The sequence below is a fragment of the Leptodactylus fuscus genome, chromosome 1 (assembly GCF_031893055.1).
Source record: "Leptodactylus fuscus isolate aLepFus1 chromosome 1, aLepFus1.hap2, whole genome shotgun sequence".
In the NCBI taxonomy this organism is placed as follows: domain Eukaryota; kingdom Metazoa; phylum Chordata; class Amphibia; order Anura; family Leptodactylidae; genus Leptodactylus; species Leptodactylus fuscus.
Window position 1 is genome coordinate 331,248,065 of NC_134265.1, and position 7,565 is coordinate 331,255,629.

The window sequence follows — 7,565 nt, forward strand, 5'->3', positions numbered from 1 at the left end:
GGCTCTGAAGGGGACATTAGACCATGTATGGGGGCATTATAGTGTGTTGATGGACTGAAAGAGCAATGCATTGAGTATGTGGAACTTTCCTTACATGGCCCCAAAGCCTCCCTGTAAATGCAGTGACTACTGACACACATAGCAAAATAAGATGCAATACAGATTTACTTGAGTACTAAAAGCTTCACACAGCACTCCAGCCATCTTTTTCCTTATAGTTGTGGTATACTTGCATGTATACTCAGCAGAATAATCCTTAGAGGATTAGTTCTGCGCTGTTGGCTAATGGTCAAAAGCAACATACGTGGCCAAATTCCTACGATGTTATGAATAGTGATCAACCTCCTGGCGATCATGTTGCTTCTTGCTGTGCATTGTTATAGTAAGTGCACATAGATGGAAATAAAATATGGATTGTGAATAAAACTGGATACCTCCCAAATCTAACTATGCTAAGGAAGAAGATTTACTGTACAGCGACCTAAGAAATCCTTAAGGTAAATAAACTTTAGGGATCCTTTCACTTTGCATAACAACGAAATAGGCATTTGGCATTGTAAAGTATGTGAAATCAGTATTGAACAGGTCACTCATTTTCTAGGGGATTGCCTCGGCCATTCTAGCAGCTTTATTTTCTTTCTTCCTTGGCTGTGCGTTTGGGATTGTTGTCTTGCCAAAATGTCTGCCCTTGCTTCATCTTCATCATCCTGGTGGTTGACAGCAGATTTTTTTACCAAGAATGTCTCGGTACTTTTGTCCATTCATCCTTCCTTTAATTCTATGAAGTTTGCCAGTGTCAAATGCCATAAAACAGCCCTGCACCAGGATGTTCCCATCTCAGAACTTCACTGTTGGTCTGGTGTTTTTGTGTGTGATATGCAAAGCCAGACAATATTAGGTGACCCCCATTCAGGTGGCATGGTGGCTCAGTGGTTAGTACTGTAGCCTTGAAGTGCTGGACTCCTGGGTTTGGATCCAACCAAGGACAACATCTGCAAGGAGTTTGTATGTTCTCCATGGATTTCCTCTGGGTGCTCACAAACTCCTAAGACTCCTCTACCTCATAGATTGTAAGCTCTTGCGAGCAGGGCCCTCAGTCCCATTGTGTGAAATGACTTTCTTTGTAATGCATCTTTCTGTCTGTATTTGAACCCTACAAATTGTACAGCGCTGCGGAATATGTTGGCACTATATAAATAAAATTTATTATTATTACATACTGAAAGGGGGAAAAAATTATTAGGTGACCCCCTGTCCAAACCATAATATAGCATAAGGACATCATAAAGGACCTACTTTGGAGAAGCTACAGCACGGATGGTCTTAAGAGGGTTTTCTGATGCAATATCCTAGGGATAGATCATCAATAACATTTCAGTGAGGGTCCGACACCACATACCCCCAACCGATCAGCTGTCTTCAGTAGCCGATACACAGAGAATGGAGTAGGAAGCAGAGAGCACTGTTCTCTGTGTAGTGGCCAGACCTGGTACTGAAGATCAGCTCCCATTCATTTGAATAGGACCTGTTGCAGTGCCTCAATTCTACCACTACACAGAGAACAGCACTATCTGCATCCTGCACCACTCTTTGTGTATCAGTTGCTGAGAACAACTGATCTGTTGAATTGTCGGAAGTCAGACCATAAACAATTTAATATTAGTCACCGATCCACACTGTTCCATCAGAGTCCCACTTTCCACTTTTTATGAAAGCCTGATAAATTTACTATGTCATTTACTATGTCATGTTTTATACTTGAAATTTACATCAGTTCCTGTCTGGTGTAGATTTCAATTGTGGCGCCCCAGAGAACACTTGCATTATTTAGCGGCAGTATCCTCTCGTGCCAGTCAAGGCCTAGATTAAGAATGGCACACATAACGTAATGCCAAGGTGGGAAAACCTTGTAAGACCACAATAGGCCCTGAGAGAGGACACTTGAGAGAACCAGTGTGAGTCATGCTTAGTCCGACCACAGAGCCTGCATTGCATCATTCTGTGTATGCTCACTGATATGGGGAGAGCTGTATTTAAAGGTGAACTTAACCTCATGACCTTGTCTGTGTATTACAGTATAGCCCTTTTCTTTGCTTTTGGTTGCAATTTCGACCCAAATCCTGAATTTTCTGTATATTCCTGTCTCATTCCTTGGATTTATTACCTGGTACTTGTTGTTCTTCTCCTGGTTCTGCCTCCTGACTTATTCTCCAACTATGGCTCACCTTCATTTTTCAGCTTGACACAGTGTGACTGCTTTCTTGGTGACGACCCTTGACATGTTCCTCAGTAGGCTATAGTCCCATCAGTACTTCTGCCTCTAATAACTATTCTGGGAACTCCGACCTTTTAATCAAAGCAAAAGGTCCATTTGTCAGTAAAAACTACCTATTGTCCCACAAAAAAAGACACCTTACACAGCTCCTTCCAAGTTTCAGGTGTCAGAAAATGGTGATGCAAATATTTTTTTTTCTTCAAAATTTTGAATTTTTGTAAAATTATTAAAACATGAAAAAAAATTCGATAAATTTGGTACCACCGTGATAGTACGGACCCAGAGAATAAAGCTAACATAGCAATTTTACCGCAAAGCGGAGGCCGTAAAATCAAAGCCTGTAAGAAAATGGCGGTACTGTGTTTTTTTTTCCAATTCCACCTCATTCTGATTTTTTTTTCCCCTGCTTCCCAGTACATTATACAGAATAATAAATGGTAACATTTTGAAGTACAACTTGTCACGCAAAGATCAAGCCCTCATATGATTATGTAAACAGAAAAATGAAAGTTATGGCTTTTGGAATGCAGGGAGTAAAAAACAAAGACACAAAAATGGAAAATGTCTGCGTTACGTAAGAGTAAGGGCTCGTTCCCACGATGTAACACGGCGCTCATTCTGACACGTAAACACGTGTCAGAGTCAGCGCTTCAAAACAGAATCCCATTGACTTCAATGGGTTCCGTCTTATGCGTGCTACACATTGAAATCAATGGGAGGCTTTTTAACCCATTGATTTCAATGTGTTACTCGCGTTAAACGGATCCCATTGAAGTCAATGGGATTCTGTTTTGAAGCGCTGACTCTGACACTTTCTCTGACACTGAAACATTCGTGTCAGAATGAGCGTCGTGTTACATCGTGGGAATAAGCCCTTAGAGTAAGATTGAGGAAATGGGGCCCAGATGACTTTAAAGGGTTTGTACCAGCCTTACATATTATCCCTTTTTGATAGGTTATGATTAGGGATAACTACATGATTATCAAAACATTGGTTTGGTTTCCCTGTCTTAATGGAGATCTCTTGAGTATTTTAGGAGCTCCCAAAAGGAGTGAAAGGAGCGGCAGGGTTCATTCTCGGCTTGATGTCCCATTGATGGGAGTCTGATCATGAAGTTATTCCCTACCCCGTTGATAGGGGATTATGTTTGATGATGGCACAACATTTGAATTGTCCCAATAAAGTGGATATCTTGTTTCCCATTCTCAATGGAAAAGTGACTGAATATGTAAATGTTCTGCAGGTTTCCACTACATATAGGGGGTAAAACTCCATTCTACTAGACGTGGAATATACCGGACCCTTGCCCCCCTTCCAAAAGCGTGAAGATAAAAAAAATACACAGACTGACAAAAAATATGGCTACTACTAATAATGGAACAGTATTGTAAGCGGCCATTTTCTCGTGGCCTGTGGGCATGCGCAGTCTGTTTTTGCCCAAGGCCCGAGGCCTAGAAGTTACAAGCCACCGCCGGAAGAAGAGGCTGAAGATGACACTACTGAAGAAGATGGAGAGAGTTCTTTCGCAGCATTGGGGACGCCCCCCGTGCTGTCTGAGCACTGGGGCCCGCCCCCAGTTCTGCGAGAGAGCTAATTTGCATACCAACAAGAATCGGGATTGTTGGTGAACGACGGCACAGAGAAGACAACGAAAGGTAGGAGACGAATAGTCTTTGTTAAGGCTATTCCGACGTGGTACCTACAAAAAATATAGTGTGTGAATGATAGGATCCCTTTAAAGGATACAGTCAAACTGTTTATAGTCAATAAGGGGTTAAAGTTACGTAAGCATTATGTTCCAGTACAGAAGTGAGAAGGTGTTAGGAGTATTTAGGTTCATTACTTTCTATTTTTCTTACCTGGGGAGTTTTTGGCTGCGCAGTGTCTGGGGTGGCATCCTGGCGCTGCGGGGTTGTCCTGTCGTGAGTATTGGTGCACACCTTCTGACTTGCACGCGCGCACTGCTGGTAGGCAGCTTTATCTCCTGGTTGATTAGTCTGTCCTCCCATTTGCACCTGGGAGGAGTGGTCTCTACTCTGTATTTAAACCCATGCCTCCCATGGTTCTGTGCTGAGTGTCGCTTTTACAGAGCTAGGCCTTAGCAGGAGGAGTAGGTGGCTATCTTGGATAGAGGAAGTTCCGTGGTTGGTTTTTGGGAGGTTTGGGTGAACGAGTTGGTTTGTGTGTTTTCCCTTCTGTGTTCACCAATCCTCCCTCTGTGTATAATTGACTGTGTGAGTGAATTGCCTTATCCTTTGATTTCTACTCTGTTTCCCTGTGTTTGTTTCCTAGTGTAAGGTACCTTCCCATTTTGGTTTGGGGGAATCCTTTCCCACATTTTTCCTGTGTGCTGCTTGTGTTGTTAGTCAGCGCACACCCTTGTCAGTCCCTGTCAGTAGCAGCTTCACTTGTTCGTTAGGGGTGACCCCCTTTAGTCTCCAGTCCCTAGAGGTCTTATAGGGCATTTCTTCTCCCACTTCCCTCTAGGCCTACGGTATCAGTGAGAGAGGAGCTGTCGGGGTCAGGCTTAGCCTGAGTAAAACCGACCCACACCCGTGAGGCAGGGACCGGGATAGCTAGTGGGAGTAGTGCAGGGCGAGATTCCCTACTGCTATTCCTTAGCCCCGTTGCAGCTACCTGGACTGACATAACAGAAGGTGCCTGAACTGGTTGACTGTGTGCGAGACATTGTCAGTAATACCCATGCCTGGGGCAGAATGAACTCTAAAATTAGCCCCGGCTACGCGTATAATGACAATTACAAAATTCCAAATCAGGGCCAGAACCATGTTATTGGCATCACCTTAAGAACAATAGCATTTGCTTTTTGTCTATATACAAAGCCCTTGGCAGCTGGCACTATGGCCAGCACTCTTTAGTAACTTATATTGGCACAACCAATCTAGCGGAAGCCCTTCCAGTGTCTGTGGCCACATGTTGCAATACCATGTAACAGATTCTAAGTTTAGGGCTTCCCAATACTGAAACAATGTAGCCGCACATAGATAAATGACTCATTCATGTCTTCTACATCTGTACCTCCAGGGACACGCATTCCTCTGTGACAGTAGTGACACCATTAGTTTGTAGTGACATCATTGACCTTTATCTTATAGAGGTGACATAAATCTGTTAGGCAAGTAGTGTCAGACCTAGGATCAGCATGTTGTCCTGTGACACCAGCAAGTGGCAAGTGGATTGACCACTCACAGGAGGCCCAAGGCCGCTCATATGGCCCATAGACTTGGTGCACACTGCGGTTTTATCACTGATTTTGCTTTGTGCAGGTCTGACAGATACTTTACTATCTATGTAGCTCGATGTTACATGTCATATTGGAATTTGGCCCTTTAGTAAATACTGAAGACACTCACAATCTTCTAATGTAGATATAGATTTAGCCATATTTATTATATAGCACAACTCCTGGTTAGGTCACGATTTCGTTTGTTGTTCTTCTATAGTAATCCATACTGACAAAACATTCTAGCCACATTTAGGGGTCTGGTCAGAACTATACTTAGGGGTCAGGATTGCTATATAGAGGGTCCAGTAAGGGGCCAATCTGCTTTTATATTTAGGAAATCTAGTTAGAGGTCTGTTCTGAGATCTGTATTTGTGTAGTTTAGTTTAATGGGTCTGGGGTCTGTATTTATTAAAGGGGTGGTCAGTATTTATGCCGTGGTTGCTGTGGCATCCCCGAAGCTAGAGGTGACTGCAGGATAGAGGTGTCCAACATTGCAGTCATCATGAGAAGCCATCATGGCTGTCGGGTGGGATGGGAAAGAAAATAAGAATCTAGAATCAGAGAAGATGTCATCTTGAGTCACTTGATTAATAAAGGAGTTGTCCATTCTACGTCTGTGATAGTAAATTCTTATATTCCACAAAATGCCTTTGTGTAGCCCAGGGAATTACCTTCCTGCTTGCCAGTAGAATTTATTCCTTCACTGTACAGTCTGATACTGTCCATCAGAGTAGGAAAGGCCCACCGGTGGGCCCCATGCCCAGAGTCAGGCCCAGCCACATTGTTAACTGAAAGGGACCCAGTGCCATGTGCCACATGGCCCCTCAACAATAGAAACCTGAACAGGGCAGGTCTGTGAAAATAACAAACACTTTTATTCACCTCTCTGGGGGGTCTGATAATCCGGCATCATCTTCTGGCCATTTCTGTCCCGTAGCTGACGTCACGTGTTCCAGACATCCCTACTGAGGCCTGTGATTGGGCCTCAGCAGTTATGTGGGGCTCACTGGCATCATAATGTTGTAATGCCCAAAATGTGCGACATCAGCCACAGACCTAAAAAAGGAACTGGCAGTACCAGGAGCAATGCGAGGATGCCCAGGAGAGGTAAGGCGAGGTGAGTATAACTGTTTGTTATTTTCCCTCACCTCCCCTGGGATCTGATTATTGTATTCTGAGTCGATTTGGAGCGGTGTTTTGGATTTTATTTCATTTTATTATAACATATTACTTTTTCTGTCAATTTTTTTTCTACATTTTCTATTTTGGGGCATGTTTATGGAAGTGACCACCTTGCCTAAGCTTCTGTTAACAACATTTAGAGATCTTCTTTATGGCAGTCACATACTCATTTCTCAAAAGCATTATCCCAAATTCTTAGAATATATTTTAAATTAAAATTTGATGAAAAAAAAATAGAAAACTTTCACGTATTCAGTTTAACAGAGATAGACACAAGCGCAACACCAATAAATTCAAGCACTGACACCTCCAAAAAGTCTTATTTCCTTTAAGCAGTGGCTTTAGTGCCATGACACATTGCGGCCATGTTTTCGCAACTTGTCTTTCTGTTATCTTCAGTTCTTTCTTTCTTTATTTTTTATTATTTTTTGCTATTTGCATCTTCTGAGGTTAGGGATGTGTTATTACCATCTGTAGGCAGTGACAATTCTGAAACCTGCTTGTTCAGCGTAGCGATAGCTAGGAACCTGATCGAAATGTCAGGAAATACTTTCAAGGGAAAACCCCTTTGCCGCGCTCGATGTTTCTTCTATAGGAATTTTTTGCAACCGGTAGTAGTGACTTTTCCTGTCAACACATTATTGAAAGTGAAAGATAATAGTTATGAAGGAGAATGCGACGGGGAATTTCCACAAATAAAGGGGTTGGCTTGGCTATCATTTATTCATTATATCAATGTTTATTGTCGCTGGTCCAACCACTGGGAACCCTACTTGTTATGATAATGAGGGTCCTGAGTCCTTGATTTAAAAGAGCATTGGTGACGCACAAGTGTCTATGGGACTGATGGAGATAGCTGA